Here is a 23,868-nt window from a genome sequence, read left to right on the forward strand (position 1 = left end):
TATAATAGCTCGAACACTTTTGTCTTATTCCATTGGATTTTATTGATGAAATGGCTACGAATTCATTTAAATTGTCAATTCGGAAAGATTTTAGCAATTTTACTAACAATAAAGGTTTTACATCTCGATAAAAGACACCATACCATTTTAGATTAACACAAAGAATGGCAATGCGCTTATTGATTAACCATTCGAAATCACATAATCTCTTTAATGAGGGATATTTTCAGGAACTTTACCGAAGAAAATAATTCAAATTGACTTATAAAAATGTAAATTTAAATTGCTTTTAAATATAAAGAATTTATATATATTTTAACTACATAAAATTGATATATGGATAAAGAATTTTATTCTTTAACTTTTGAAATTCTATTATATCCACTACTTTAATGATTACTACTTACGACCGATATGTTATAATAAATATTTAAATTGATCATGTAATAATCATCAATCAAAAGTTATATAACTTAGAATGAAATTGTCTGGAAATAAAAGCAATAAAAATATATAAAAAAGTAATAATTTTCGCAACTTAAAAAATCAATATCACAGATCGTATCTGATCTCGGCGCGCGCTGGTGCACGGTACTGTGACAGCGCCGTGATACTATAAGACGCCACTGAAGAGCAGCCTCGACGGGAGGATCTGGCATCGGGAACTCACAGCCGGGATTATATACATTTATCCTCCTTTTTCTTTATACGCATGTCAGCCGAGATCAATGTGCAGAACCTAGAGGTCGCGTATACCAGTGATCTGCGCAATCAATCGTCTCAGTACAAAATACAAGAGTATACCGGCGCATTGTCGAGGTGGCGCGAGTGGTTAACAGAGATCGGAGTAGAGTGCGCACTACGATCTGGGATAGGCGGTCCCCATGCGCATATGTCCGTGCCTAGAGACATGCAGACTGGAGAGCCAAGGAAGCCGCCCATGACGAAAAGCACGCAGGCTAACAGAGGCGCAAGAGACGGCACCCAGACCAGATAGCACACGAGCTAGATCTCACACACACACAACAATAGTGAATAATCTGACTTTTATCTACTTCTTTTTACTTATATTTCTTTTTAAAATTCAATATTTTCTTATTTTAATAGTTTCAGAAATGCTTAATATTTACCTATTAAAAAATTTCATATTTTAACATATTAAAATTTTCTTTACTAAAATAAAATATTAATTTTTAATTCTATCATTTCTTCATTTATTAATTTTAAACTTAAACTTTTATGATTATATGCCAAAAAAATAAATAAATCTACTTATATATATTAAATTCTCTCTTTTAATATCAAATAATTCAAATTAATAATTTTTTTTTGTCTTAATTATTTTATTTTAACTTTGTATTTAACCATTTTTACTAAATATGCTTTCATTCTTAACATTTTAAATTAATTTATTTAAAATAACGTTAAATGTATCTTAAATATTCAATAAAAATATAAACTTTTTTAAAACTTAAACAACTTATTTAAATTTTTAATCTATATATAAAATTTCTTATTATATACAATATTATTCATTTTTCTTTCTAATAAACATTAATATATTTTAAATTTAAAAAAAGATAATAATAAAATAATGACATAATTTATTTGTTTAGTTTTTTAAAATGCTAAATGCATAACTTTTTCTTCTATTTTCAAATAATCTATATTAATTTTTTTATAAATTATTCATAAAAATACCTATTTACTTATTATTAATATTAATCTTATAACATTAAATTATATAATATAATATATAATTTATATATAAAAAAAAACTTAAGATGAATTTTTTATATTATATTTCATTGTCACATTAATCTTTTTATAATCTATTTTTTCTCAGTCTGTAATAATTATATAAAATAAAATTTTTAAAATATTGTCTCTTAATTATCATAACTAAAATTAATTAAAATTATCACAAATATTTTTTTATTACTAACAATATTTTGCAATTAAACTTATTCAAAACATTATATTTATGAATTTATCTCAATATATCCTAATAATTTATTATGTATAATTAGCTATTTAATAAATTATACAAATATAAATTTTCTAGTGCGTTATGGCGCACATCACTTTAATTAAAATAACTATGATTATACAATGCCTCTATGCCTCAGTAATCCCAAACAATATCCTCAGCGGCTGCGGCGCTTATAAAGGCGAATAAGGCGGAAGAGACACGCCAGAGCAGCGGCCGCGCGCGACGCCCGCGAAAGGGAGAACAGAAACCGGAAGTCAGTGTCCACAATTGTGTCGACCAGAGAATTTTATGATCAAACTGCAGAGAGACTTATCGGAGTGACGATCAGTTCACGCAAGACGATGCGCGATCTTTAAGCAACGCCATTTGAACTTGATTTACGTGTACCGACCCGCTCACTTTCTGTGCATTCGCGGATTCGATCAGACGGCGAGTTTTACAAGCATAAGAAAGCTAGCATACACACTCGCGAGCGCAGAATTACACCGCTTACCGGGGTTGTAGGTAGAACGCGCAGATCGCGCGCCAGTAAGACTGGGCGGGAGGCATCGATATTATCAGTTCATGCAGTTAGACAGATACCGTCGCGCTGGCAGGCAAGCCAGAACGTAGTGCACTCACGGCCACCGTACTGAGTGCTTCGACGTTCTGAATAACAGCCCTAACGCACAGCACACACCGGACGAAAGCAACAAGACGAGCGCGGCGGGGGCGACTGAACACGCGCAGGATGCGCAACCGCGAGGACGAAGCACACTGAGACGGGCGGGATGCGATGAGTAGCGAACGCCGTGTGGCAGTAAATAAGCCGAAATCCCAGACGCCGGACAGAGAAAGCTATTTGAGAGAGCAGTCTGCGCTCTCACTGTGAAACCGAACAAGAAGTAAGAGACACTAAAGATAGTCGAGATATGAGTGCGATAGAAGAAAAGCACGGACAACACAGAAACATGAGACCACACTTCGCGCCTAACACTTATTAACCCTATCTTTTTTAATTTCTTTTATAATTAAATAAGAATAAAAAATCATATTTGTTACAATTTATCATCAAATTTTTTAAATGTTTATTAACCTTTCCTATAATTTTAATATATATATGGCTTTAATAATTTATATTCAACCCTATAATCACAAATAAGCCTCCAGTTCTCTTTAAACCTTTAAAAAGTCACTAAATAATAATTAATAAAACATTTAAACAATATTTTACATTATAACAAAATTCATCTAACTTATTTTATATTATTATTGTTATTTTTAATTTTTAAATTAAATACTTTCCTATTGTTCTTACTTTTAAAAACATATACAAAATACTAATTTATAGCCCCTCTTTCTTACAAACCTAGTCTTGTCTTTCCAAATCAACTTGATTTTTCTTCCCTATAGCCAAAATCCTTTTTCATCTCATCTTTTATAATATTTTATTTTCTTTAAAACATAATCTTATCTCAAATTTTTAAATGCTTTAAAAAATAATTCTAAATAAATAAATATTTTTTTATAAAAAAAAAAAAACTTTAATTACTATAAATCTTATTATAATCACCAATATACGTAATGAAAATATATTCTTCGGCTTAAACAAATTTTAATATTATATTTTTTTCAAAACTTTAAAAAAATTAAAATATATTATTCTGTAATTAAACATTTATAATATAAAAATAAACAATTCCCTATTTAAAATAATGATTTTAAACGATTTCACAAAATATCATCACATTTTCTAATACTTTTTCTCTAAAAAAGATATTTGTTGTAATACAATCAACATAGCTGATACATACATTCACAATAAACACCAATCACTCTCTGCTTACAAATTAATATGATTTTCTCTATATCTCATAACTACCAAATTATTAAAATCTAAATAAATTCTAAAAAAATATTCCAAAATTTTCTCTTTTTATATCTGCATTAATTATTTTGTCGTAATATTTACCTTACATATATTATTTTTTTCATATAACATCCATTTAAAATTCTTAATACTCTAATAGATTCATATAATCAATTTTAAATTTTTCCAAAATTTATTCACTTCATTTAAATGTTTAGCTAATCAAATTATTTCAATTTTATTCTTAATTTATAAACTATTTCAACACACTATATACTTTTCCAGGGCACGATGGCAGAGCGCGTTAAGAGCATTAGAGCACGCGACGGCAAACTAACTCTTCACTACTCATCTTACCATTAACTCTCAAACCATATCTATTTACTATTCTCCTTGTAAAACGATCGGGGCTAGGCACAGTGCTAGAGAGTGCAATTATATCGAGAGCAACTGTCACATCTAAAAACACACTCGTGAGATCTCTAGGACGAGCTAGCGCCAGTGGCATCGATCTCGAGATCCATTGACCTCTTGTTAACCGAAGGAAGGCCGGCTCCATGTTTACTCGCGGATCTCAGTAGATCACACTGCGCGCGGGGTGGACTGAGGAGGACGGCGAAACGACCGGGTCGGAGCGCGGCGAAAACGCCCCAAGACTATATAGCCAACCAGAATAGCACACTGGCAACGAGGCGGCCAGAGAGCGCCAATATTGAGGCTATTACCATAGCTGAACGCGCTCAAATAACCCGAGCTGAGCTCACGAGATACGACCATAGCACGAGTATCTCACAAGACAGAATTAGACAGAGTGCAAGAAAACTGGACAGCAATGCTAAAGCATGCACGTGCACTGTTCAAATCGCCTTATCAGAGGTGAGCCCATACTCGAGGTTTGCGTGCATTCATAGACTTGTTGAAATCCAGGTCAGCGTGGGCTTACGTCGACTCGGCCTGTACAACACGATGTATGAGCAAATTCAATCGGTAGAGGCCGATAACGCACGACCAGACGAGCAGCGCGGCGGCCGTAGAGAGTCATTGTCAGCGCGCAAACGGAGGAATGTGGCACCTCTTGGATATCGAACCGCTCAGTACTTCGCTCGTTGCTCAGCCGCCCCATGGCCCGTAATCGCGAGTCTCGAGAGCCCTAGACGTGTATGGCCGGCGTCGCATGTCGACCGCGCAGAGTGGAGGCAGCACCCGCGAGGGCGCGTTTGTCGCCATGGCCACACGCGAATCGTCTTGGATGAGAACCTCGGATACAGTCAAAGAGAGACTTCTAGGCTGATCCGTGAGCGGTTCGAGCCACACACGGAAGGCCTGGACGAACGAGGCTGTGCACGTGCCCACACGACGGCGCGTCACAGCACCCTCGACCGCAGCTTATCATTACGCGCCTCCTACGGCATATCTGCAGCGCTGATGCAGCGCAGCACCGCAAGGATCGCGGCGCTGACTAGCTCTGCGCGAGGAGCACATGAAGCGAGAAGAGCTACTTTGTATACTCTTTCTTCTGTATCATCATTATCATTATGCGATGTCCTTCATCTACATTGTTTTCAAGCGAACGACCGCACGCGCACAGCCACGCTCACGCCCGTAGAGGCACTCCACTCATTTACCGCAAGTAGCTATGGCGTACCGCGGCTGTATAACACGCGTGAGACATGATGTCCAGACGCCCGGCAGACGGCGTTGTAAGACCAGCATTTCTGAGGCGCGTAGAGGAAGAGACACACGAGGAGAAAGCGCGACGCGTGCCTCTTGGAGCGATGTTATCCTTTTTACTTCATTTCTTCAATCAGCCCATTTTCCATTCAAATAATTTTTGTCACACTTTTAATTTTTCAAAATTTCTCTTACCTTATCACATTTCGCTCGCTTGCCCATGCCTCATCACTGATCCTCGGGAGGAGCCCGCGGCGGTAGCTGAATGCAACGTCGCACACAGAGGAGTACGGCGCACTCACTATGCAGCGAGAACGCGGATGGACGCTATTGCCAGCAAATGGCCCAGACGACGGAGGTCATCTCGCGTACTATCAGCTGCCACCGATCGACCCACACTTCCGCGATATCTTCCACCATAGAAATCTACCAGTTTCATTGAGATCGCGATCACGCCTGCACTGGCGCAAATGCCTTTAACGTCCACATACACTCTGTGGCCGTGATTTTATCTAATTATCCTACAACGCGCGCTATCTAATGCGACACACCGCCATGAGTGCGGTCAGAGCACACTAGAGACGCGCCTGCGCGCATCAAGGAGGGCTCTGCAGAGATAGAGGAGAGCGAACGCAGGAGTGGCCGATTCTGCACGATTACTCGTCAGGCGTATAGCTACCAAACCGCAGACAGTCGATCATGGCTCGCTCCCCATTTAACTTTAATCGATTTTGGTCACTGAGTTTTAATAAAGAAAAATATCCTTAAGCTACTATTGGTGATGATGTGCTGTATGCCAGTAGGGTCGCGGTCAGGTGTACTGTAGTCGAAGACGGTCCGAGGAATGCTTATACGATGAAGTCGCGGACACGGCTAAGCGCATGATACACACAATGGTCAATCTTAAACCATAATAATATTTTTCTCTTCAATTTATTTTTAAATCATTATTATATTCGTTTTTTTTTTTTTAGCCACTATATATATTCCTTAATTTCTTTTCTTTTCTTTTCTTTTCTACATGAGGCAAAGAACTACGAGATGACTGTATATCCTGACTGCGTTTCCTACGGTCATCGAGGAGCGGCGAGATTGTGATCAGCCGCACATTATGGAAGTCAGAACCGCGCGGAAGAGCGTGTACGCGGCGTAACTCCACAGACTGTCGTGTGATCATACGCAAGTCGACGTTAGCGCCGAAGACGACACCCGAAGAGTCATACGACATGCTGCAGGCTGTTCTCTCGGAGCCGTCGGCGACTATGACAGTCATAGCAGAGATATGCGATCAATACAGAGTGTAAACTTAGTCTGTCTGTGAAGTAGCGGAAGATCGATGCGCGAGCAGTGACAACATGGGCGAGAGATGTCTTTAACACGAGATCAGTCGTCATGTCGCGTCAGTTCATCGCCAAGGCGGGCGAGTCCCCCTGCGAGGCGGTCGAGACGAACGTCCGGATAGAACTGCGAGAAGATCGAACAAGTATGTATCGTGGAAGATCTGCTTACGGAGTCAGGCGTCTGCGCACAAAACAAGAGGCGATCTAGAGCGGTGGTTCCTATCTTGCTACTTACTATCACTTATTTAAAATTGCTATGGCGTGGAATGCCACACACGGGAATGATATGCAAATTACGGAACACTTTTGATTATTATTACTTTATTTCATAATATTTTTTTTAAAATAATAAGCTGCTAGGGCCATGGCGTAGCCGAAGGCCACAAGAGAGAAGTGATGTCTATCAAAAATGATAAAATACCTAGAAAATGTATTAAAAGATAAATATAAAGGCCCTATATAAATGTGTTTTACATTTTAAATTGTATCTTCTTTCTTGATATTAGCAACTTTTATACAGTATCTACGTAATTATTGAATAAAACTAATATACAATGTATCTCACTTTATGACCGCTCGCTTTTTACTTGGTTTATCAATATAGATTTCTTCTTACAAGTGTAATAAATACTATATCGTTTGCTTGTCCTCTATATGTGATAGTTTATAATTAAAATTGTATTTCTGGGAATGTAAACTTAATTTATCACATTGAACGTATGAGAATAGATGGTTGCTTAATGACGATTTTCCAAGAACGAATTAGGTCGTCTAAGCGGATATCTACTAACATTTGGATTATTTTGTAATTAATAAGATATGAATATGCATTAAACTAATTAAACTAATTCAATAAAATTTATTTAATTACGTTATATATTATCACAATATAAAAATCATTACGAGACAATGATAAACATAAAGTATATTATTTGAAATGTTTCTCAACAGATTTAAAAATTAATAATTTACTTATTAAAATTATATAAAACACTGAAAGAATAAATGCAAAATTAAATAATAAAAACAAAAGTTTCACCTGCAAATCGGTTTAAAATTAGAACTGTCTTGATTTTATTTGTTAAATTATTGAGGTAAAATTAATATTAAACAAGTAATTTTTATATAATTAATACAACCTTCGTTTTAGTTCAACATAATTAAAATAATTAATTAAAATGCAGCAATAAAAATGGACTTAGTTCAAGATATAAAGAAGTAGTCATTAATTCTATTTTTAAATGAGAATAACGTATTTATATAATTGAAAATTAATAAAATAAATATTTTTTGTAGAATTAATTTTCTCATTTTTTAAAAAATTATTCTCAACAACATGTTGATTTATCATTTTAAAAAATCACCAATAACTATAAAATAAGCTTTAAAAATAATATTTTAAGAAATAAAACTTTAAATTAAAAAAGTTAATTGTATAATTATACTAAAATAGAATCTAAAAAAGTAATAAAAATAATTATTAATTACTCTAATATTTAAATGATATTTTAAAAATAACTGTTTAAAAGTAAATGATTAATAAAAATTCATATTCATTTAAAATTATATAAAAAAAGAAAAAATATTCTACCTCATTTACTGGAAATTCATTTCAAAATTTTAATTAATTTAAAACACAATTTCCTTCTTAATAACATTTTTTTTTTCCTATTTGCTGTAGCTTTTTTATTATTATTTTCATTTTCAGATACCTTTCCCTTAATTATTGTTGAATCACTTCTAATTATTGAAAAGTATTTCTGATTGATATTGTAGAAATTGAACCGATAATGCATTTTCTATAATTAAGTTAGAAAGTCAAGCTTAGCAAATATGAAGTAAAAAGAAGTTTTTCAATGTTCATTAAACTTAATTTTTTTTTCTTTTTTTCTCTTTTCTTCTGGTTCATTCTGTAATAACATTGTCTAATTTTAATAAAATTTAAATATCCTATCATCGCCATGAGATTAAGGATATAAGATATTCTAATTTTTTAAATTTTATTTTCTATAAAAGACAAACTTTGTCATGTTAATTTGTTCCATACATTATTTTCAAATTCTTATAATTTACGAAGAATATTATTAAAAATTCACAAAAAATGTCCTGTTTTTTTATTATCAATTAAGAAGTATAATTTCTATGTTAATGTAAACATAATTATCATTAAAATTTATATATTTTTTAAATTAAGATTGTATGCTTATATTTAATTAAGATTGTATGCAAGTGTACTGTACAATGGAATAAGTAATTTCATCGGTTTAAAATAAAAATTTTATTAAATGTTACTATTAAAAAAATTGTAAATTCATAATTTTTAAGTTTTTTTTTTAATACAAAATAGTCCAGAAATCAGTTTAAGACTGCTTTATTGTTGACAGTGTGTACTAATCAAACAATGTATTCTACTAATACAGCCAAGCCCGAAGATCGGTTAACCGTTCTAAATTCATCTTTTTTCTAACTATTTACAAACTTTATTTTAAAAAGTGTTTTATATCAGAATAGCATTGGGTAGCCAAAATGTCTGTTTTAAAGACAGCGTTATTGTAGTTTCTATTACCAAAGTTTAAAAATGATTTATAATGAAATTCTTTATGTTCAATACACAATCAACATTTTAAAATTTTATAAATTTTCTTAATTACTAAAAATTAATAGAAAGTGTGCAACTATCGAACAGTCCAAAAGGTTCACTAAGTAATTCTTCGAGTTACATATTTTTGGGCCTACTCTGTATGTAAAATCTAATTATTTATTCTAGAAAATTTTATTGATAAAAGTCTTCTTAAATATTCTTAAGATAACAAAATGAATGCATTTATAAATTTATACTTTATATATATTTTAAATAATTTATATATATATAAAAAATATTATCGAAATATTCCATCAGTAAATCGACGATTCTGAAATTTTTGTGCTGATTCATCAAAAAATTTAAAATTTAAAAGCAATCAGTCAAGTTTTAAAAAAGAAAAAATGCCTAGAGATTTTCATAAACATACAAAACAAATATGAAGATACTTTGAAGATGATCATCATATTTTATTCGAAAAAACTATAAAATTTTGCTTACATATATACTTCTCTTTCACTTTAATTTTTTTATTTCTAATAAATTATTTAAAGTATTAAAAAATTTTTAAATATTGATAATTCTAAGTAGCGTTTTTAGATAGTTCTGAATGTGATAAATGTATTACATAAAATATTTTATTAATTGTATATTAATATTTTCAAATATTACTTGTTAAACTTTTTGCTCATTTTATTGTTTTAATCTTTTTAAAACAATATATTTAGTTACTTAAGTAAATGATTCATGCAGAATATAATAATAACTTTTAAATTATTAGTGTATTATCTATGAAATTCATACATTTTTAATTAATTTTACGAAATTTTGAAATAATTTAGTTCTTTCTAAACATTTGATAAGCATTCTCTTACTGATTTACTAAATGATTCTCGAAGTTAAAAGTTTCACCTCTGTAAAATGATGACTTCTGTTCGATAAAGTCTTCTAATTTCATTGGTATCATTGGATTGATGTCATAGTAACCATTAACAATGTTTCGTTATGGTATTACTGTTGTTATTGATTAATTAAACTTTTGTTTATCACGAAACGCTGTTATTTGTTTAATTAAACTTGCAGTGTGAGATTGTTTAAAGTTAGATATAATTTTTAATTTTTCATAAATAAATTATTCAAACGTTACTTTATCAACGAGTGAATCGCGATCCCTCAATCAAATTCTTGAATAATATTATTAATTTACAGTCAGTTCAATTTTTAAAAATGTCCAATGAAGACCACCAATTAGAAAGTTGAGAATACGCTTTTAAATTATACAAAAATGTCTATTTAATTTGATTATTTAGTTATAAAACATTCTTTTTCTACTATTAATAAATATTTTATAGTTATTTTAGTTGCTTAATTAAACTTATAAATAATATTTATTCACACAAAATTTACATAACCTTTCTTGGATGCATCACAGAAAAGAAATTACCCAACAGATAGATTGCGAATACTTAAGCATACTTTGTGTTCAATTACTAATTATGAGTAGGAAGTGACTAGACAAATTAATATTTTCATTTATAAACTGATAATTTACTAAAACAAAATTTTGTATATATTTTCTTTAATAATTTTTTAACAAAAGTTTTAAATCGCGACTTTAATACTTTACATGACTATAAAAGTATTAATTATAATATTTTGAAAATAATAAATTATGGTAACAATAATGATTAAAAATCACTTAATTTAATTTTTCAAAAGTAAAAGCTATTTTTAGAAAAGGAATAAAAAGTGATATCATATCATTTCTACAAACAAATAACTGTACTTAGGTAATTGCTTCATTTCTAAAAACATCAGACATACTTTATAACTTGATTAAGCTTTTTAAGTTATTCTGTTATCGGATAATGATAATTGAATTATATCGAAATTCCGTTATCATAGATTTTGCGATAAGAATCCGAACGGTTTTGCAAATTATTTATAGATAAAAGTTGTATTAAGAGAATTTTTTTCGAACGGGAAAAAAAGCTTTCTACTTAAACAACAGTTTTGCATTGTGATATCGTTTCTTTGAACTAATTTATTATTAAAATTTATTTTAGAAAGAAGAAATCTAATCTGATATATTCGTCCTAAACTTTTTTATTATCAGTGTTTTAAAATTCAGTAAAAAGAGAACAAAAAAATATGAAACTAAACTTCGTTTTAGAATTATATTTTTAATTTTCTCTTTTGTATTTTAGTTTTATTTACAAAAAAATATCATTAAAAATAAATATAATTGTAAATTTTATTTTGATAACGTATATAAATTGGAATCTATTTTAATACTGAATAAATGTTAATAGTTAAAAAATAAATTTTACATTCGTTATTATAAAGGTACATTACGTTCACCAAATCCTTCAGTTTAGATATAAATTATTTTTTAACGTTTATTTAATACAATTTATCTTAATATTTGTAAGAATTTATGAAGATTTCAACTTTTTTTAAAGTGAGTAACATATATGGAACGTAGTAGAAACAGACGTACAAAAATTCCCAAGGATTCAACTGCCTTTTTGATACATTGGTACCATCTGTGACAAGGGTTGTGATTTTCTCTTGACAATTTTCTCTGAAAGACAATAAATCGAAAACTCTATTTTCCGTGTTGTTTAGGGTCTTCAACTATCGACAGTTTTTCAAAGAACAGAATACAAGAAGAGAGAGTGAATGTATATGAAAAACATCGGTTTTTAAAGTGTGTAATTTCATTCAATCATTTTTTTCTTAACGCTTAAGAAACCAGTAATTGCACTTAAGAAATAAAGAAAAAACATTTCATTTAGTAAAAAAACATAAATCATACAAAATTGACAGTAAGATAAATGATAGATTTTTTTCTCTTCTCTTTTTTGTTCGACTTTAGATCTATTAGGATTAAATAGAACCGTTTGCGAAACTGGCTTGGATTTTTATCTTTACTTTTATTATGTTCGCTCGAAAAAACGAAAGGAAAGAAAAAACAAAAGGAAAATTATTCTATATTTTTGACTAGTAATTTTCTTTAATTGTTAAATTTTTTAAATGTTTTTATATATTTGTTTCTGTAAGATATTTCACATAATTTTTAATGTATTTTTTTAATATTAAATACTCTTTATACTGAAGACTCATTAAATAGATTATTTGTATTTTTTAAACAAAAAATTGCGTTTTATAATAATAAAATAAAACTTTTATACATTACAGCACAATAAAATTATTGTTTTTTTTCGTTTTCGTGGCAATCTTAAAAATAAAATAATCGCAGAACTCATTTCACTTATAAAAGCTATAACTTTATGATTTTTTTTATTTAAAATATTTTTATGATAAGTAAATATTGTTGAATAGATTCATAAGTGTAAAGAAAAATTTCTTAGAAAAAGTAAATAATTAAATAAAAACATTATTATTTTCTAAATTCTTAAATAGCAAATTAGATAAATAAAGATAAAAAATGATTTAATTTTTTATTAATATTGTTAATTAGTAAAAGTAATTTTTTATCAACTTTCTTGTTAGTAATAAGTATAAAATTAATAATTTCTTGCTAACAATACTTTCCTGTTTTTTAATATTTATCTTTATATTTTCCTATCCTTTCTAATCAATTAATAACCTCTTAACGTATCAAGTTTTCTGAAAAATTCAGAGATAAGAAACTGAATCTTGCGCTTTTAGAGTAACAATATCGAATTATAAGTAGTTGAAAGGATAGATAATAAAAAATATAATTCAAATATTATATTTGATATCTTAATGACAAATAGGGATCTAAATTCCTAAAAACTAGACTGTAATTTTGAAATTTAAGTTTTGTTTATATTCATGAAGTATATAAAAATTATCTTAGAATAACATTGAAAAAGTACATTTTTAATAATCTTTCAATGAAATATTAGAGAAAAATATAGTAAATGAAATCATACAAGCATTTTATTTATACAGTATTATTGTCAAAAAATATCTTATTCTCTATATAAATTGTACTTTTATCTATTTCAGTAGGGTATACACAATATGTAACGCATCAGGATTTAAAGAATTCACTAATATTGTCAAAGATAACATTTTAAATTTAAAAATCCATACGATGAAACCTCTGGATTTCGATAGAAAAATTGTAGACCATGATAAGTAAGAACGAAGATAGAAGAATGAAATCCATATTTCATAAAGGAAAAAAAGATAATCAATCTTAAAAATTGACGACTTTTCTCGGTGTAGACTTTTCTGCAAGTTTGTTGTTTTGTGGGATGGCTACCTCGTAAGCTACCTATCTTGTAAGAAATATATTACTCTGGCAGTTGTCTAGATTTATAGGTAAATTATGTACATAATTTATTAAAAAATTGATATTCATTAACTGTTGAATTTATTCGATTATACCTATCGTTTCATATTATGATTAATATGCGCAATATATTTCTGTCAGTTTTGCAAAATTTATTTACGAAAATTCTTTCAATTTCTTTTTCAGTTTTCAATTTGGTACAATTACTTTATATTTTAATAAACATGCAATATTAAAACTATAATTCATAATATGTCAATCATATGTCCTGCGAAAAGAAGAAGGGGAAAAAGAAGACAAAGGCAATAAAAAAGTTTTATGATCCGAATGAGATCGAATCAACGCTTCTAAGTACCATGTTATAAATTATAATAACATTTTATTTTATTTATTCAGTTAATAATAGAAGTCATTAAATAAATGAAGGGATGTTGTAATTAAGATTCCCTACTCCTAGAAAGAAAGCTTCTTCAAAAGTAAAATCCTGGAAAACGATGTAAAAAACTCTGCATAATCTATGTCTTCGAAGGATAGCGGTTTGTATCCAAATCACAACAATAACACACTTTTCCTATATGCAATATGTAATAAATATACGGTTTTATATTAATTATGTATTACGTGTTTATTATATTATTATTTGTTAGTTTTATGGCTAAATAAAAGGCAATGTGTTGTCCTTTGTTTACCAATGTTCTTGTTTACGTGAATAATGGAAACTCATATAGAGAAACCATTATTAACTGATATATAGGGGATCTTCTGAATATCGATCGTTAAGAGAAGTTATTGTTAAACAAGGGTTCGTTATACAGCAATTCTGAAGTGACACAGTTGATGGAAAATCATTTAGGAAACTCATCAATTGAGCTTTAATACATTATTATATATACAATTAGCTGGTCAATATAGTTGCGGATATCTAATTAGTTACAACATAAACCTTTACCTAACTACTTAGGAAATAATGTTTTACTTAATTATCTAAATTATACGGTAACTTTTCTAAATATCTGCAATAAATTTACTGCAGGGTAAGAAGTTAGGAAACTGGTATTGTCTAAGAAAACAGCAACACAGGTATACTTCTGTGGACATTAATGGACAAATTTATAAAGAGAATTAGCATCTCTTATGAATAAAATTGAGCTTTAGTTCAAGAAAACACTCACATATGAATCTATCAATATTTTGTATACCATTAGCTATATAATTTATTTAAAATAAAGAACTCTTTGCGGAACATTAACACAATATCACATAAAAAACTAAAGAAAGTATTCTATAAAGGTACAGAAATATTAATTTTCCATAATTTATATTTATATAATACGTACCTGTACACTATGATTTTTTTAACTACAATTCTTTTAACATTTTTTAACTACCCTGTAGTTTAAAAAATGTACTGTAAGTAAAATCAGAAAATTATCTTAGATAATTCAGATTGTTTTTCTTGTGTACAATAAGTAGGTAACAAATTCTTTTGAAATTTGTTAATTTGAGTGAATTCTATCGATAACAGCAATAACTTGACATGGCCTTCAGGAACCAATAGTTACAAAATAAAAACGAATAATCTTTATAATTTCTTGAAAATAGTGGTATCAGAGAAGTATCAATACTTTCGGAAGGTTTTTCTTCCTGTGTATCGAGAAAGGAATGATCATTGAAAAAATGATGTGAAATATAAACATCTTAGAACCGTTAAGACAGTTTGAACTATAACTATACTTTTCATTCGTATAAAAAATTATAACTTATTTTTATTTTAATAAAAGCAAATCCAGCTTTCTAGAGATGTATACTAATTTTTAAATGATATAAAATTATAAGAATCAAAATTTTTATAAATTACCTAGTTATTCTATTCTATATTATTCAATACAAATTTTTATATAAATGAAATTTTTTATAAAAATTTATATAAAAATATAAATTCTATATAATTGATATTGAAAACTGAATTTAAAAAAAAATACAAAGAGAAATATTCGAATTTAATAAATTCCAATATTCCAATATAATCAAGTAAAAAAGAAAATATTAAATTATTTGAGATAATTATAAAGAATTTGAAATAAACAATTTTTAATAAGTACAATTATAAAAGTTGAAGCATTATATTCATATACATAAAAGTTAAGATACTTTAAAAAGATACGTGTTCGTTTCATTGATTGCTGATAATGAATCAGGGAGTAATAGGGGTGTTTGTACAGAAATGCTATTGTGTTGCAATTAGCCGAATCTCTCTTTAACGAAGTACAACATTATCAGCATTCCCAACATGCATGCCTATCAATACTTTCTTTTAGTATCCAGCTAATCGACAGTTACAACTCCTGTTGGTTTAAAAGTGCTCTTGCTCTGTTTGTGTATTTATGGTAGATTATATCCAAACATTTTTCTTAAAAAATTTATTATGCTATGATGATAGACACATTCTATATGATATATAAAAGATAATATTATATTCTTCTATACAGAACTTTGAGTATTAGTCGTTTTTAAAATTATATTTTAAAGCTTACAGACATTAAATAATAAAAAAAAATTACAGGTGTATTCTAAAAATGATGCTCTTAGACAAAAAACTGTGATGACTACTGGATAAACAGATATCTTAACGATAATAAGAAGATAGCTTAAATGGCTTGGCCATTTCGAAAGAGCGAATGGTGTTCCTAAATAGGTCTTAGAGGATCTTACATCTGATTAAAGGCGGAAAGACTTAGGACAACATGAATTGATGACATCCAGAAGGTGCATTTTTCGATGTTATCAAAGAAATGGTCTAAGAGCATCTTTAGAAACTTGCTGACTAAGCGGAGAGATAGAAAAACTTGGCAGTTATTTGTTAAATGAATTAGCTATGAGTACTTAACTGTCTGTATAAATGCTTATGGAGAGAGCGAAAAGAAAATAATTATCTGTTAATTTATTTTAGAAAATTTAAAATATAATAGTTTAAATAAAAGTTAAAAATTTTCTTTCAACATTCATAAAATTCTTGAAAATTATATGAATAATGAGAAATCCCTCAAAATTATTTAATATTACAAATTAAAAAAGGATCGAATTTTGGGTCGTACAGATACAATATACTGCACTAATAATTCGTAATAATATATAAATTTGTAAAACGTCCCTATCATGACTTCATATTTTGGACTAATTGAAGGTTTTAGAAAAATATTAGAATCAATTTGAAAAATATTACACTATACAAATAAATTAAGTTTCATTTTTTAAAAAAAAGTCTTTTTAAGTTTTTTCAAATATTTTCTTTTCATGTTATTCGTATTCATTTCAAATGTACTGTAAACTGAATAAGAAGAGAGTTGTTTCTGAAAAGAATTTCTTGAAAAATTATTCTTTGCCTTTTGTGTTAAGTAATATAGTTTTATAAAGTAGTTATTTCCAATTGCGACAATTAGGTAATGGTCTTCAAGTAAGGATGGTGTTATTTTACTAAATATGCTAAACGTTCCATTGTTAGAAGAGCAAAAACTTTTTGTATTTTTCAGAATATTAAAGATTCCCTACTTTGAGTTTTTAATGTATATTTATTTAAATATTCTTTTAATAAGCAATTATAAGAAAAACCATGTCCTTCATGTTTTTTAAATCTGAGTTTATGGAATACAAGAAGAGTCAAAAATGTACAAATAAAATAAACGTCTTACAATTGTGATTATCAGCAAAAATAATACATTACCGTACATAATTCAGCGTTATAAAATTAATTTGCATTAAAAAATATTTCGAAGAATCATTTAAAGCGTCTTTAGGAATGAAAAAGTCCATGAAAAGTATATAATTAAGAAATTTCAAAAACATTTTATATATAAATATTACATAAATGCGTATTCATATTGTGTATACTCACATATTTTATAGTCAAAATTATTGCTGTGTACAAAATATTCGACTATTTTAGAGCTGATTAAAGGTTAATTATATAAACTTTAAAAATATCCCATTATCACTATTACTTACTAGTAATCTTTGCAACGAAGGAAGAGATAATCGGATTTAATTAATCTCAGTACTCTATAAGTTATACTCCCAAAATAAATTAGTAAAATTATTTTTAAAAAAAACATTTTATCTATGTTTCTGAAAGAATGGTTATTGTAAATAATAAAGGAATTTTTAGTTTATTTAATAAAAATTTAAATTTGAAGGTTGGACTATTTTGTTTACAAATTTTTTAATTAATTGTAACTCATGCATATGGCTTGGGATAACGAATTTACGAAGCTCTGTGTATCCGCGGGGTATTTAAACGAGAAAGAAGACAGATAAGTTTTTTCCTAAAGCAACGAACATTTTAAGATCGTAAAATACGAAAATAAAACAATGCATAAAATTCAATTTTAAGCGTGCTTCTCAATTTCTTTCCGAAATGAACTGCTTGATATTGTCGGACAACGTTAAAACTTTTCTTATATGTCAATAAGTATTTTAGTGAAAAATTTCTTTAACCAAAGAAATTATGTTTGTTCAACATGATTTTACACACACAGACACTTACATATACAAATAAAATAAAAACGAAAAAATCTTTAGCAAATCCCACAAATTATTTTTTAAATGACTACTTTAGACATAAAAAGATATATCATTATATTTTGTAGTCAGAATATTTTTTCAGGTAAAATTACTTGTATTAATTTCAAATATCAATAAGATGACATTTAAGATTGTTAGTAAATAAATGTATCCATTTAACATTTAATTTACAGAAACAATTAGCAAATTATTTTTGTTCTTTAGCCTTATTTTTAAACTTTTCTAGTTGTAAGATTTAAATCCTAACCAAACTTTCTGGTTTATTTAAGGGAATTGATAGGAGATATTAGTAAGTATTCCTATTTATTAATAGGAATACTTACTAATATCTCCTATCAATTCCCTTAAATAAACCAGAAAGTTTGGTCGGGATTTAAATCATCAATTCGGCTAAAATATGTAGAAAATTTTTTAATACCATAAATCGAGAATTATCGAGTTTCATGATACTGTTATAACTATGCCAATGCCAGTTCTATGTGGTTATTGGCATAGTTACTATATAAGATTTTTCTTTTAAGCTGTAAATCAAATAAATGTGTCATTCTTGAATTTAAATAATAACAAAGAAAACGTAAATAACCACGCATATTTTTTTAATTTACAGAAAAACAAATTTTATTCAGTGTTTCCCTATTAGTGGATTTTACCATTCGCCATTATGCAAATGCAGGTTATCTTCTCACATATACGTAAGGCTTTACACTCATCCATTCTTCTAGAAAGTGCATAAATTAAAATTAATAAAAAGAACGTGTATACAAAGTGGTTATTCATTCATCAAATTTTTATTAAAATAAAGTAAAAATTTCTTTGTCCCTCAAAAAAATTGGTAGAAAAAATTTTATAAAATTTCATTAGTTTTTTATGGAAATATAATACGTAAATAATTACGTTTAGTCAGAAGTTCAAATTATATTCTACTCTTTATTTCTCTCTTTGTTACGAATATTATTAAAAAATAAATAGGGATAAGTGGGGTGTGTCAGATAACAATGGACTTTATAGAATGACTATAAATTTGATGAGTCCTAAAGGAGAACGAATGTTAGACAGAAGCAACAAATAGGCTTTAGATTACAGAATACTACATAAGGCACATACAAAAAATATAAAGCAAACGATAAAACTAGCTAACTAAACGTTAAATGAAAAATTTCAATCAAAACTGGAATGGAATAATATTTCATTTTAACAAAACTCCATCTATCACGATATTTAGTGTACAAAAAGTCCTGAAATAAAAATGGCCAATCAATATCAGTTCAATTTAAATAGCTGATATTTGGACATACATAATATAAAATATGTAAGCATATTTATATTATATTCTTATATAATTTTTTGTTTTACAATTATGTTATTTTGTAAAAATTCTTTAAATGTTTAAAAGTTATTAAAGTGGAAAATTATTTAAATGAAACGGTTACGCTTTAATGAGTATTAATAAATTTTTATCACTGAAACATGTCTACATATTCATCATTACTGCTAAAAACAAAAGATTGGTTCAACTAATTTTATCGGGCTGACAATTCAATTCAATTAAGACAATTCAATTTTTACTAGAAACGACTGGAAAATGTCTTAGAATGTTCGATGTGGGTATATAAGTAGACTAAGCAAAACGTATTTCATTACATATTTTATTGTAAATAGACACATCAGCAATGTCTGACAATATGAAAATTTCGGAGGAACATATTCGCGTTGTTGTTGCCCTAACACTTTAAAAGTGGCCACTATTCAACGAAGGCTCAGGATTTCATCTGCAAAACGTTTGTTAAAGGTTAATCAGCTGTTGCAAATGACAAAAGGCAGACAGTGCAGAAGAAGACGATGACCTGTGTTTCTTTGGCGTCATCACAATGGAGTTGCTTCCAATCAACATAACTGTCACGAAAGAACTCTCCTGAATAACTGGATTGTTTCAACAACAAGATTAAAGAACTTCAAAAATTGACAAAGTCCAATACCTCCACGACAAGGATAATTAAGGGTTGTTGGCCAGTCTAGGCTCGGAGGTTTTGCCTCATCCATCTGGACTGTAAGCCCAGACTTGGTGCAACTGACTACCATCTATTTCGTGTTCTGCAGAATCATACTACCAATATATAGTTCAATGATAATACCTGACGCTGGAGACTTTCTTCAAAGAAAAACCTCAGTCATTCTATACTCAAGAGATTAAAAGTTTGCAGCAAAATGGCGAGATGTGATTGATATTGATGATTTCCAACCAGGCTGAACTGTAATCGTAGTTGAGTTAATTGTCAATAAAGTATTTTTTTTTAATCTGTACATTTTACATTTATAACCTGATATTAGAGGAAGTAATAGTAAAAGGAAGAATTTACATAGTCTGAAATAAGTTACGTGTTATTTTACAAAAATGATTTAAATTACTAAAATGTTATCAAATAATAAATTTTCATACATTTAAATATTTAAGAAACACTTTGAAATTTTATCATATGTTAAGATGTATCCTATGCATTAATATATTATTATTTAAACTTTTTTCCTTTATGTAATATTTAAAAGGTTTTGCTTGAGGACTTAATAATTATCACAAAATAATAACGGTTAAATTTATTTATAAACCTGAAAAATTTGAAAATAACAAATTTAAATTTTCATGCTTTTCAAAGAATTAAAAATCGATTGAAATAAAAATATAAAAACTACAAAAATAAAATGAATACTTAATTTTAATTTATATTTTAATTATTATTATTATTAATTAATAAAAATTTAATAATTTATGATTATTAAATAATATTAAATTAAAACCTTCAATTCTTCAGAATATTAAGGTTAGATATTTTATAAAAATACATGTTTATGTAACTCAATCAATAAAATAATTTATCAATTGCCTTCATATTCATGGAATGTTATAAGAATACTCGTACTTTACGGATTCTCATAACGAAATTCATCTTAGATTTTCAATTTTATTTTTCTTATTTGTATGTGAATTTTTTATTAAGTTACTTTTGTTTATATATAATAATCATTTTTGGTTTATATACATAAATAAAGCACTGTTTTCCATAAAATTCCATAATACAATTGTGCACAGATTAAAAGAATCCTAATTCATCCCATAAAAGAAAGAGATAATGTATAATGCTTTACAACATCTTTTAACGAAATTTCTACCAAAATCTTTCAAAGTTATCTTAAGTTTATTAAGTACAGTTTATAGTGATAAGATTAAGATAGCCACGTAGTAGTACAGCATTGATTTTTGTTGCATTTTGCATATTTTGGGATTAATGAAACAGTATCATCAATAATCATCAAAACAAAAACATCAATAATTTTTATCAGAGATAAGCGAATACTTGAATACTTGAAAATATACGAGATAAACGATTTCGAATATTACATTGATAAAAAAAAAATAATAATAATAAATTCAATCACTCACAATGATGAATTTAGCTGGAAGTACACAAAAGAAGGGCTACTCAAAAATTAAAAAGTATTTGAATAATTAATAAGTATCTCTTTATTAACACCTGCACGACTATTGTCCAATAAACATTTGAACATCATAACTCTTTTCAGAAACAACGATTTAAAGTTCAAACAAATAAATTTCAATTTTTTTGTGTCAATGATATCTTCTTGTATATTTTATTGCGTATAAAAAGCGCCTCTTCAGTTTAGTTTGTGAGAAGGAAAGAAGCTGAATACCTGAACATTTTCGAATTCTTGTTTTGTTAAAAATCTGTAGAAGTGAGAATGAGAATAATTATTTGTTAATCTATTGTAATTGAGGTCCAAATAAAAACATCTGAGATGTAAAAATATTGTGCCAAGTAAACACTTATGACAATTTAGACGACAGTCAAGTTTTTTCTTAGGAGATTTTTTACGGTAAAGATATGCTTGGCGCTTTGAAGCGGTATCCACAAGATTTTTACCTGTATTAGTGTTTTCTATAAATCACTTGGAAGTGATTTGTAGAAAACACTAATACAACGAAAGTTTTTTACATCTCAGATTGTTTGGATATCAATTGTTTTTGGTTATAATTGTGCTATTACATCAAGACCTAAGACTTTGACGTACAATTCGGTCGGTACTTGCCGATCGCCGCCGACAATACGTCGTTTAGAAAAATCGTTATAAAAAGTTTTAATTCGCATAAATGTTAGCTTTTTTTAATTCTGAATACATTTTGAATGAAAATCATTCGTTTCCATGCAATTTCATTCTTATAAGCATAAAATTAAGCTATAAAACTGAAATAGCTCTATAGTGAACCTTGTGAATTTTGACCTATCGACCCGAAAGTTTTTCCGGCACATCACTGATAACGAGATATGCTCGAGTTTAAATTTTGATTTTTCTAGACTCAGTAGTTTCTTCTCTAGAAGCGTCTGCAGTGCCGAACGAAGAAAAGAAGAAAAAGCTGTTTTTGCGAATTTTCCACTTTTCGATTGATTATATTTCGGCAACCTCTTTACAATAATAATAATAATAATAACAACAACCTCTTTACAGAAATTCTTGAAGTTTTGCACACTATTCAAGAAAACAAGTAAATCGAAGATTTTTAGACATTTGAGAGGGCGAGAAATCCATCCCTGAAAGTCGGCAATTCTGATTCCTATATATATGTATATAGTTAGTCATTGATTTTTCTACTTGTCGTGGAGTCATTGCCGTGACTTTCGATCTGAGTATGTACAGTACAAAAACATACTTTAAAACTTTGATTTTGGCTTTATTCAATTACGAAAACGCCACATATTAGCGATCTGCCAAGTGAACATAACTTCCTTATAAATTATTAAGTAAATAATTTATAGAGAAATTAAGTTCACTAAGTATGCGGGGTATTCGAGCATTCGGAATCTGGTTAATATTTGAATTCGAGAAAAGGGATATTCGCTCAACAGTGCACAGAATCTGTCAAATCACGTAAAAGATTTTAGTAATTTTGTAGATGTTTTAAATAAAAATTACACTTCTTTGTATATGTATAATATATATTACCAAAAACAAACATTTAATAAAATTATTGGAAAATATAAATCTACTTTTATTTTTATTTTCAAATTTGTATCAATTTTAAAATAAGTAACAAAATATTTTTTTCAGAAATGACAATAATATTTCAGTAAGGCTGCAAACATATAAAACATTTTTATAAATTTTCATAAAGGCAATGGATGCAACATATACGATAAACGCAAATTTTTTGTTAAATTTTTTGTCCTTTAATCTTTCTATAATACCGAAACGTTAGAAAGAAAATAATTTACCAATTTTTGACATTGAAATCATTTACGTTTATAACATCATTATTAATTAAGGTTAAAAGTCGATAACCTTATTCGATTATAGACTCTTAACCATTATTTCAAACCATTAAGACAATGTTTTAAAGGTTACAAATTATATTTATCTCAATAAACATTTCAATACTTTACTTTCATAAAATACTATTTATTTATTTATACATAGGATATATTATGGAAAAAATAAAAAAATGAAAACAGTAATAGAAAATCATGAATAAATTTTGAAGAATAAAAATAAAAATTAAAT

Source organism: Centruroides vittatus, unplaced genomic scaffold (assembly GCF_030686945.1).
Source record: "Centruroides vittatus isolate TY-2023 unplaced genomic scaffold, ASM3068694v2 contig_628, whole genome shotgun sequence".
NCBI classification, from domain to species: Eukaryota; Metazoa; Arthropoda; class Arachnida; order Scorpiones; family Buthidae; genus Centruroides; species Centruroides vittatus.